This window comes from Cyprinus carpio, chromosome A11, assembly GCF_018340385.1.
Source record: "Cyprinus carpio isolate SPL01 chromosome A11, ASM1834038v1, whole genome shotgun sequence".
Lineage (NCBI taxonomy): Eukaryota > Metazoa > Chordata > Actinopteri > Cypriniformes > Cyprinidae > Cyprinus > Cyprinus carpio.
The window spans coordinates 21,758,549-21,770,903 of record NC_056582.1 but is presented as its reverse complement, the minus strand read 5'-3'; the positions used below and the strand labels follow the sequence as shown (position 1 = coordinate 21,770,903).

Below are 12,355 nucleotides of genomic sequence, written 5' to 3'. Positions count from 1 at the left end.
AAAAAAGGCTTTATTTAACAATAATTATCATCGCAATGTAATTTTATTCAAATAAATGTGCTCACTGTCTTTAGAGTAAAACTAAATGATATTAAGTTTAAAAAAAAAAAACCTAAAGGAAGCTGAAGGGTGACAAAACCTTAAAAAAAAGATGAATGTGCTGAATGTGTTAAACAAACTTATAGTGTGAAAAATGTCAAGTTAGTCTGCTTGAAAATGAGAAACAAACAAGACTTTTAAACATGTAGTGTATGAAATAGTTTTTTGTGTCTAAAAAGCATCTCTTAAAACTTAAAACTGTTTTTCAAATAATATTTAAACAATTTTAAAGTTAAAAAAAGTTTTACTTTTGTGTCTGCTACACAACTACCATATACAGCATTTCAATAGTTCAAATAATAAATAAAAGCAAATTAATAATGAATTAAAGCATCATTACAATGCATAAATGTAAATGTGTGACCCTGTAAATGTGAAACAACTCCTCCAACCTACATGTGACAAAACAGGAAACTGTAACTGAAACTTGAGATACGCCACAATATTCTGTATGCTGTATTTCACAAAAGGAAATCAAACGGAACCATCCACTTTTTTCCACCTGAAGGTGAGTATTAAAATCACAAACACTGACATCATCATCCTGCCTGACATACTTAACTCCATCTAATGCGTCTTGTACAATTATACGTGCAGTTTTATGACTTCATATTCATAAAGAGACTACATGGAATATTTACAAAATGTATTTGTCAAACTGCAAGACATGGCTGAATGATGATTAAAAGGAAGAAATGCTGACTGATGTAGGACTTATAATATACATGTTACATAGATAGGTAGATATCAATAATTTTATTTCGGTCCTCAGACAACTTTTCACTAAATAAATAAATAAATGTAATTACCGAAAAAGGTGTAGGCCGAAGCCTTGCTTATTATGCCTATTATACATAGTTAACTGATGAGCGACACTTTTTACTAATTTATATAATACAAGATAAACAATGTTACATAACACATTTCTCAAAATGTACATACATAATTCAAAACAAGCATAACAAAAATACACATTCCAGCTATTACTTCAATACTTTAACAATACATTCACAATTATTAATACTGAGTCATAATTATCACCTTATTTTTATACATTTTCTTAAATTTGCAAAGTGAATTACATAATTTTAATTCCTTATCACAATTATTTCTATAGGAAATATTCTATAGATTTTCACCACTGACAGATAAACACCTACTTTTTGCATTAGTTCTTGCCCTTACTTTTTTTTAAACGTATACAATCCTCTTAGATTATACTGACTTTCTCTTATTTTGAACGGCCTCTGAATACAATTTGGAAGTAAATTATTATAAACTGTACATCATCTGTGATGTATATAAATCAACTAAATCTACACATTTTAAAACATGTAAATTAATAAACAATTTGTTTGTTGGTTCGTAATAATCAACCCTTTTAACAGTCCTAATAGCTTTCTTTTGTAACATATGTATTGAATTTATATTGGTTTTATATGCATGACCCCACACCTCCACACAATAAGTTAAGGAACTATGAGTGCACAATACAATATTTATAAAAAAAAAAAAAAATCCCCCCTTTAAAATGTTTTATTCTATTTAATATTGCAATGGATTTTGAAATTTTTGTTTATACATAATTAATATGTGGTTTCCAACATAATTTATGATCAATTATAACACCCATATACACTTTTTTTCTATTTCCTCATTGTTAATCCTTAATTTAACTTTATTGTTACTTTGTTGATTACTAAATATTATAAACTTTGTTTTACTTAAATTCAGTGAGAGCTTATTATCATCAAACCATTTTTTGAAAACCATCAGTTCGATTTCCACTGTATTCAGAAGCTGTTCTAAATTTTTCCCCGAACAATATAAGTTTGTATCATCAGCAAACAAAACCATTTTTAATACTTTAGACACTTTACAAATATAATTTATGTACAGTGCAAACAATTTGGGTCCTAGCACCGAACCTTGCGGAACACCACAATCTGATTTAACATTATTTATTTGTACAAACTGAAATCTGTCATCGAGGTAACTTTTTATCCAAGCAAAGGCTTTTCCTCTTATACCATATCTCTCCAGTTTCATCATTAATATGCCATAATCAACAACGTCAAAAGCTTTTTTTTAATCTAGGAACACCCCCACAGTATATTCATTATTATCTATTGAAGAAGAAATCTCTTCTACCAGTTCCATCACTGCCTTTGAGATCGACCTGTTTGTTCTAAAGCCATACTGAAGATGACTCAATAATTATATAAATCAATAAATAGATAGATGTAGATAGATAGACAGACAGACAGACATTGATGGATGGATGGATGGATGGACGGACAGATCGACAGACAGACACATAGAAAGAGAGAGAGACAGACAGAACAATAGACAGAATGAATGGATAGGTAGTTTTCCTGTAGTCTATCCCCTCACAAACTCTCAGACTAAAGCTTCACTTCCCATGTAAATAATCCATTAAAGGAAATCACTCTATATGAAAGCAGACACATGGAATTAATTGGCTTTAATTCATGCCCTGCAGCAAAACTGAAGGTTGAGTAGAGCCTCTGTGATGTGGCTTTCCAGACGTGTGTGTTCTCAGCTCATCCCGCCCACTTCCTGCAGCGCTCCTGGAACGGCTCTTCAAACTTCTACTGATGTCACTGCACTTTCTACACATTCACATGGGAATCAGTAAAACCACAGCAGACAACATCACTCCCATTCACACTTTCAGATGGAAATGAAACGTACGTATTGTTTTTGTAACAGAATGTTTGATGATGTGTAGCTGATGATGGACCTGTAGACAAAAAAATCATAAAACAGACCAGTCTTTGTATTACTGGCATTTATTAGTTTTAATTTATTGCCTTTAAATGTCATGAATAATTGAGTAAATATTAGTGATTAGTTGTATTCCTTTACAGACAAGTAAAAGGGATACTTTTAATCATTTGTTTAAAATAATGTTATTTAAATGTTAAAATGCTTGTTAATTTTATTCTAAAACAGGTGTATTCATACATACAGAATGTCAATTTAAGAAACAAAAAAATTCCAGGACCTGAAATTCGCTGTCAGAGGCAGAGTCAGGTAAAATGGGACGCGCTTCAGCGCTTTTTCCTGTCTAAAACCTTTTCATGGCTCAGTTATGTTTCAACTCAGGTTATATTTAAGACTTTATACTCTTAGTTGAGACAGGAGTCCAGTGTAAGTGGTTGACAGTGAAATTAAAGAGTGTCACTCAGTTAAATGTGTTTGTACGTGTTGCACTTAGAGACATGTCTCATTCCTTCTCAATTATCTGTCAGCTCATTTCAACATGAGTAATATTCAGAAGAACAGGTTCAGAACTTAAGTGACCTCACAGTATTTATATACAAAATGTAGTCATATTTTAAAATTTGAATGTTTTAAAATGTACACTAACATACACTGCAAAGGTTTGGGGTAAAATTTGTTAATTAGGCTGCATTTATTTGAACAAAAAAAAAAGTAATATTGTGAAATATTATTACACTTTTTTTCTATGGTAGTATATTTTAATGTTCTCCTTGTGAGGGACCACTTTACTGAAATGTAAAGACCGCTTTATCCTAAAAATAGGTATTTTTTTCAATAATTTAATTCATTATAAATTATTCATTACAAATATAATTATTCAATAATTAAATACATTGTAATTAAATTATACAATTATTAAATAAATTAAATAATTTGTCATTGTGCTGTGTTGTATAACATTCTTTAGAGAGGAAAATTGTGTTAAATATATGCATTTAGCAGACACTTATATCCAGAGTGAATTTACATTTGATGTTTTATGAATTGATGTTTTTATTTCAGCTGTGGGACCAGTGCTGGGGCTGATTGTTGTCCCTCTAATTGGTTCGGCAAGTGATAGTTTGAGAAGTAAATATGGTCGCCGACGTGCCTTCATATTGGTGTTGTTGTTTTTTTTTTTTTAAATAAATGTAATTTATTCCCGTGATGCAAATCTGAATTTTCAGCATCATAACTCCAGTTTTCTTTGGCACGTGATCCTTCAGAAATCATTCTAATATACTGATCTGCTCCTCAAAAAACCCTGTTTTTCATTATTAACAGTGCTGCTTAAAATTCTTGTGGAATTTTTTTGTGGATACATTTTTTTTTTTTTTTTGATGTACTGAAAGTTCAAAAGAACAGAATTTATTATTTTAATTTTTTTAAAAGACATCTTTTTGTTATATTGTAAAAAATGTTTTTACTGTCATTTTTGGTCAGTTTAATGCATCACTTAATAATTAATCAATTAATAAGATTAACAGTACAGTATACAAATCAGGAAAAATCAAACAGATTTAGTTATTTAGTGAAAATCGAATAGTAGTCATTTTTCCAACACAACAATAGTGATTTTTTTTTTTTTAATAAATAGAACATACAATAAAATTCAATCAACAACATTTAAAAAAAAAAGTATAAATTAAAGCTGATTCTGGCATAATGTATGAATAATTATTTAATTATACTTAATTATTATAATAAGATTTCTGTGCTTAATTGTCATGAAAGTGTCACAGTGATGGTCCAAAAAACATGCTTCATTTCCTTGTTCTTAACGTCTTTTGTGAAATTCACTTATTAATTGAAACAGGAGATTTAAATGGACTAAATAGACGTGTGTTATTCAAACGTTTTTGTAATTTAGATCAATGTGAACTGAACTCAAATTTCTCCAAACCGTGGAGAAATAGTCCATGAGTCTGTTATACTGAAAAGATTTGGGAAGAAAAACCAGCGGTCTTCCAGAAGTTTTTGTTCATTGTTGCCATGCATTCGAAATTTTTCATAACAATCAAGATTGTGTTATGTCCACAATCATAAAGCCGCTCTAATAGATGTACTGCCTTTAAGGTCAAAGATCAGCAGTTGAGTGCTGAGAAACTTGTCATTATTTTATAGTCCTGAACAAACACACTGTTGACTAAAGGGGTGTTTTATTCTGCCACACATCCTGGTGTCAACGGTCATAATCACATGACTCAATTTCTCATCTTTGTCAGCATGGGAAGTTGGCTGGCATACATGAATATGTATGAAGAATGAAGTTCTTGAGAAAAACACCAAGTGGGCAATTCTGAAAAGGACACGATTCATTCAGTGTATTCTGGATCCATTTGGTAGCTTTGTGACAGGAAGAGCACGCAACAGAAGTCAAAATGTTAGACATATGCATTAATTTATGACTAAACAGCTTCTTTCATCACTGCAGAGTTTGAAGAGGTGAAAGAGAGGAGAATCTGGACATGCATGGCAGGATCTCACAGTTGTTCTTGATTAATGCATTAACATGTGGCCTGGAGGTATGTTTGGCTGCTGGGACCATCTACTTCCCACCTATGCTGCTGGAGGCAGGGGTGGAAGAACGATTCATGACCATGGTATTGGGTAAGTCACTCTGAAAGTGATCACTGTCAAAGCTGTTTTACTAGTGTAGCCGAGTTATTACATATCTGGACTGACAAAAAAACATTTTAAAGGTGTTGGAACTTCAGATGGGATTATCATGAGCTTCAAGGCTTTCAGTGGTTTTGAAATGTAGAAATGTAGGATATAAAAAATACGAGTATAAGAATGCTTCTGCGTTCATACCATATGAGAAATATGTAAAACATGAGTTGTCAAACTCAGTTAACAAGTTTCTTAAAGGTCATATATTGTATTTAAGTTAAATGTTTGTGACAAGACACCAGAAGGTGTGTCGTCCTGTTTCCAAAAGCAGTTTTCAATCCGCCAGACTGGTTACTGAAACAAATGACTCACTTTTATTTTGGACGCATTTTAACACAGGAACTGTGTTAAAATGCGTCAACATTGCATAACTTAAATTAAGTTTACGTGTAAATGGTTTCATTTGACTCACTTACTGAGCCACAAATTCCACCTCAGTGCTTCGTCACTTCCACCTCTGGGGTTTTTGAACTTTTTAATACTAAGGACACCCAAATATGTTTATACTTACACCGAAATGTAAAGGCAACTGTATACTTATTATAATATTATTTTTTTTTTAAAAAAGGTTGTTAATTAAATTCATTATAAATTATTCAATAATTAAATACATTGTAATTAAATTATTAAATTATCAGTTGAATTACTAATTAAATAATGTGTCATTGTACTGTGTTGTATAACATTTTTACAGAAGAAAATAGTATATATATATACATATATGCATTTAGCAGACACATCCAGAGTGAATTTACATTTGATGTTTTATGATTTGATGTTTTTCTTTCAGCTGTGGGACCAGTGCTGGGGCTGATCGTTGTCCCTCTAATTGGTTCGGCGAGTGATAGTTGGAGAAGTAAATATGGTCGCCGGCGTCCCTTCATATGGGTTTTGTGCATGGGCGTCCTGCTCGGTCTCTTGATCATCCCTCAGACGTCCACCCTCATCACCCTGCTCACAAAACGACAGCAGCATTGGCTGGAGGTCCCACTGCTGGTGTTTGCCATTTGTTTGATGGAATTCTGTGGTCAGGCTTGCTTCACCCCTTTAGAGGCCTTGGTTTCTGACCTCTTTCCTGGAGAGGAAGAGAGTCGCAAGGCTTTTTCCGTCTACTCCCTCATGCTCAGTCTGGGTGGATGCATTGGCTACCTGCTGTCCGCGTTTGACTGGACAACTTTGGACACTGTGGTCTACTTGGGTGGACAAGAGGCCTTCATCTACATTGTTTTGACCTTCATTTTTCTCGCCTGTTTGATGGGTACAACCTTCATCTCTGAGGAGAAGACAGTACGAGAAAGGCTGGGGGAAGCTGAGGTGTCCAGAAAGCCTGAAAAACTGAAGACTTGCTGCTACCCTTGTGTGGCATTCCCTAGATTTCTGCTTTTACGAAGGACGTACTCTAGTCTCTTTTCTGTGGTTCCCCGACTCTACTCGCTGTGCAGTCGCATGCCAAAAGTCATTGCAAGGCTGTTTGTCGCTGAGTTGTGCAGTTGGATGGCACTTATGTCCTTTATGCTTTTCTACACGGACTTTGTTGGAGAAGGATTGTATAACGGGGTGCCCAGTGAAGAGCCAGGCTCCTCAGGAAGGATACGCTATGATGAAGGTGACATTTTATCTGTAATATGAAGAAAAAAGTATATCCTAAAAATACCTGAAACAAGAGAAATTTACTTGAGAAGCAACACTGCATATGATTTTAAAACTTGTTTTCAGAAAATGTACACTCTTAGAAAAAAGGCAAATAAGCTGTAACTGGGGCCCTTTCAAAAGGTTCTAATATGTACCCTTTGGAGGTAATTTTTTTTTTTTAAATAAATTATGTTTGCTTGAACTTGCTATTCATTACAGAATCCTAAAAAACCACACACAAAATATACTAAGCAAAATATACTAACTGTTTTCAGCATTGATAATAATAAGAAACATTCTTGAGCAGCATATTAAAATGATTACACTAAAGTAATGGCTTGTATATATATGGAATCTAAGTATTTTATTGTTGTTTTTATGTCACTGCAGGTGTTCGAATGGCCAGTCTGGGTCTTTTCCTACAATGTGTGACCTCTGTGATCTTCTCATTGGTTATGGAGCGTATGGTGTTGTGTATCGGTGCCAGGAAGCTGTATCTGAGCAGCGTGGTTCTGCTGGCTGTGTGTACAGCAGTTATGACCATATCCAACAACATTATACTAGTCACCATCATGGCTGCTGCTACAGGATACACCTTCTGCACCCTGCAGATTCTGCCGTACACACTCACATGTCTATACCACTCAAACGCACAGGTAAGAGCTTCAAAACAAACCTTATGCATTTGTACATCTTCCATGATAATCTGTATTTATCCTAAACAAATTTTTCTTTCCCAATTTCCAGGTCTTTTTCTCCACCGACAGGCACAATTTTCCTCTCAGGGAGGAAGATCTAATATTAATCAGATCAGAGGTGCCATCCTCGACTAAGCAGAAAAGAACTAATGGGTGCGTCAACGGGTATCCGGGTACGATACTACTCTTTAGTAGTATTATAAAAATCTCAATATCTTTTTATATATGTGTGTATAACAATGTGGACACAAAATTTTGAGCTCTGAGGGGTGGGCACAGACATCGCCATTTTAGACAGTGCCTACCTGCTGTCTCAGGTGGTCCCGTCCCTCTTCATGGGCTCCATTGTGCAACTCTTCCACAGTGTGAATGCATACATGGCCTGTGCATCTTTGTTGAGTCTGGTGGCTGTGTATTTCTCCCGTAAGATCGTCTTTGAGAGGGCGGATATTGATTCAAGATGACGGAGATGTTACCAACAGAGCAACAGACTCTGGATAGTGACAAAACTATAAAGGGCAGCTGGTTCTGTTTAGCTCTTTCTGTTTTGGAAAGAGCAATGGCAATGTGCAATCAAATGCTTTACAAGTAATTTATTGGGGGGGAAAAAGCATTATTTGAGCATTAAATTATTTGATGGAACTATTGTTATCTAACCTGCACTTACAATTGTAAGGCTTTTGGACTCATGTTTTGTGGTCTGTCTGTGTTCCCTTCCTTTTTGCCCATATATGGTTTAGTTCCTGTTCTTTACTGTTTTCTCTGCAGGTTCCTGTTTAGCCTTTTTTGGTTCTGCTCATTACCTTGTGAAGTTCATTATCAGCATCTGTTTTACCTTCATTTAGTCTCCCTCTGTTGCTCTTTGTGTTTGTCGGTTAATGTAGATGTTACCGTGTGTTAGCTCTTCCTAGTCGTTGTTGGATAACCCATTAAAGGACTTTATATTATTGGAATTACTTTTGTCTTCGTCTGCCTGCTTTACCATCTTAGCAGAGTTGTGACAACAATATTATATTTGCAATATTACACAATTTATGCCTCGTAAGCAGAGCAATTACATGAGTAACAAAGAAGTATTAGTTGACTTGGGCGTATTGAAGTGCAGGAAAGTAAATATGCTGAATGTTTGATTTAAAGCAAGGACGATTGAGAGTTTCAGGTTTTAAATCTTGTGACACAACCCTGTACAACCTGTTAAATAAGTGCTGTTTACATGTTTAATACAGAGATTATTAATTACCTGAAGAAAGAAAGGAACAAGTCGGAAGTTTTGCTGGCTATTTTTTTCTCTTTGTTATTGTGCTTAAATAACTGGAGCAACAAAATGTCTAGACTGGATGTCTTAATGGTTTATTTTATCATCTAACATCTTTGAGATTGCATACAAATAGATTTATTCATTGCATTTCATTTAATTTCAAATAGTTTATTGTATGTATTTTTAGGTACTTTTTATGTTTGGTTGTTAGATAATGTTGCTATCTAAAAGATAAAATACTGTATATTTGCAACTAAATTAGTTAAATTAACTAAATTAACAAAATCTAACAATGAACTTTATAATTGAGGTCTGGCTATGTTAGGAATGGCATAATACAATTTTAATCATAGCCAGTCAGTTCTTGACTTGGGATGGGTAGCATCGTTCAGTTCTTTATGAACTAATGCCATCTAGTGTCTCTGTAGCATCTGGTTAATTTTTTTCATAGTCAAAGCATTCAGATTTACCCACAGCTGCTCCATCATTCACTCAGTTCACTTACTTTCCCATGTTTTTCTTTCTTTTTCCTTTCCGTTCAGTTCTTGTTTATATATATATAATCATGTCACCAGCAGTGCAGAGCCTGCTCAGGAGGGGCAGCAGGTTGGTTTTTAGAGTTGTGTGGAAAAACAGTAGGTTCAGCTATAGACAGGCGCTAGTAGCTGCCAGGGCCGAGCATATCCGCAAACTCACAGAAAATAACCAAAACAATCCAAGGTTTTTATGTAGCACAGTGGCTAGATTAACAAATAGCCAGACGCCACCCAATCTAAACATTTCCTCACAGTTTAATAGTAATGACTTTATGAATTTCTTCACTGATAAAATGGATAACATCAGAAATACAATAACAAATTTAGATTCTACAGCATCTAGTACATCAGCTTTATTCATTGCACCCAAAGAAAAACTGAAATGCTTTACAAATGTAGGACAGGATGAGCTAAATAAACTTATCACTGCATCTAAACCAACAACATGTTTATTAGATCCTGTACCCACTAAATTACTGAAAGAGTTGTTACCTGTAGCAGAAGAACTGTTTCTCAGTATTAACTCATTGTTATCTTTAGGTCACATTACAGAACCATTTCAAATCTTCTGTTTGTGTAACATTTTAGAAAGTTGTCTGCTCAATTATGCTCCTTGCAAAAAATGATATCTATGAAGAATTTCAGGTCAGGTTTCAGGCCCCACCTTAGCACAGAAACTGCACTTGTTAAAATTACAAATGACTTGCTTCAGACCAAGGCTGCATCTCATAGCTAGTTCTACTTGATCTTAGGGCTGTCTTCGACACTATAGATCGATTATAAAACTATACAGGTATTAAAGGGCAGGCTTTAAGATGGTTTAGATTCTACCTGTCTGATTGCTACCACTTTGTTTACTTAAATGGGGAGTCTCAATTATCTCAATTATCACCAGTAAAGTATGGAGTGCCACAAGGATCTGTCCTAGGTCCTCTGCTATTTTCAATATTCATGTTACCCCTTGGTCATATTTTTAAAAAATATGGAATTAGTTTACATTGTTATGCTGATGATACTCAACTATATATCTCAACAAGACCAGATGAAATTTCTACGTTATCTAAGATAACAGAGTGTGTTAAATGTAAAAGATTGGATGACCAATAATTTTGTCCTATTGAATCGGATAAGACGCATTACTTATTGGACCAAAAAGCAGTACACCGAATCTCTTGGATTACAATTTGCAATTAGATGGATGTATTTCCTCTACAGTCAAAAATCTGGATGTTATATTAGACAACAACTTGTCTTTTGAAAGTCATTTCCCATGTTACAAAAACAGCATTCTTCCATCTTGGTTTACGCCAGACCCACTTAGAGTGTTTGTTGAATAAGATTTTCTGACTATATCCGATTTTTTTGACGACCCATCTTTGACCCATATCCGATTTTTGCATTTACACTATACACTGCTGAAACTACCAAACGTAGACGTTCTGACATGGAAAAGGAAGTAAAACAGCACGAAATACAATGGATGCAGATGCAAATAATATTATACAGTGTTTTGCTTTCCACAATATTTTGAAAAGTCAACAAAAAAATCAGCAAAAGATTGGTCTCGTACGGCGGAGAAAAAAGAGGACTTAAAAGACATGCAACCTCCGCATTGCTCCATTGTGTGTATCTTTCATCCTCCATCGCGACTATAATAAGTCATGTGATCTCAGTTGGTGGTGTCTACCTGAGTTGACGTCACTTTTTTTAATGACGTACGACTCGCATTTACTGGGGAATATCCGATTTGTCTGCTTACATGGAACACGCAAATTGCACGTATCCGATTCATATCCGATTTATTACCACATATGAATGAGGCCTGAATCCGATCTGAGAAAATCGGAATCCATGCAGTTTTTTCCTGCTTACACGTTCACCGGTCATATCCGATCTGTGCCACATGAGAGGAAAAATCGGAATTGGGTCACTTGAACCATGCAGTGTAAATGGGGCCTAGAAACATTGCCAAGCTACGAAACATGTTACCTGTTTCTGATGCAGAAAAGCTAGTTCATGCATTCATGACCTCTAGACTGGACTATTGCAATGCACTGTTGTCCTGCATCCTCAATAAACAAGCTACAGGTAGTTCAAAATGCAGCAGCTAGAGTCCTTACCAAGAAAATATGATATTACCTCAATTTTAGAGTCTCTGCACTGGCTACCTATTTTATAACTGATATGGAACTTAATATTATTACTTGCCTACAAGGCCCTTAATGGTTTAGCTCCTGTGTACCTAACTAGTCTTCTACCACGCTACAATCCATCACACTCCCTAAGTTTGCAAAACTCTGGACTTTTGGTAGCTTTTTTACCTTTTGGTAGTTAAAAAAAAAAAAAGATTGCAAAGTCCACTAAAGGAGGTAGAGCTTTTTTGCATTTGGCTCCCAAACTCTGGAATAGCTTTCCTGATAACGTTCGGGGTTCTTGTTTAAATCTAGAGTAAAGACATTTCTCTTTGGCCAAGCATTCAAATAATGCATCATAATCTTGTACTGCAGTTATATCTGATCAAGTGCTCATTCCTTAGCTTGGGTTGAACAAATCATTTTTTGCTTGGTTGGAACAGCATACACTAATTGTCTATTTGTTTCTCTGTTTCTGCCACGGGATTGACATCCCAGTGTAACTATGAATTACACAAGCTTCAGTCTGGAAAGACCTTA

The 12,355-nt window shown here is 34.8% G+C and overlaps 1 pseudogene; it reads left to right on the top strand.

Moving 5' to 3' along the window:
• Positions 1 to 4,255: 4,255 nt before the first annotated feature.
• Positions 4,256 to 8,845, top strand: LOC109084735 (annotated as a pseudogene).
• The last annotated feature ends 3,510 nt before the right edge of the window (positions 8,846 to 12,355 follow it).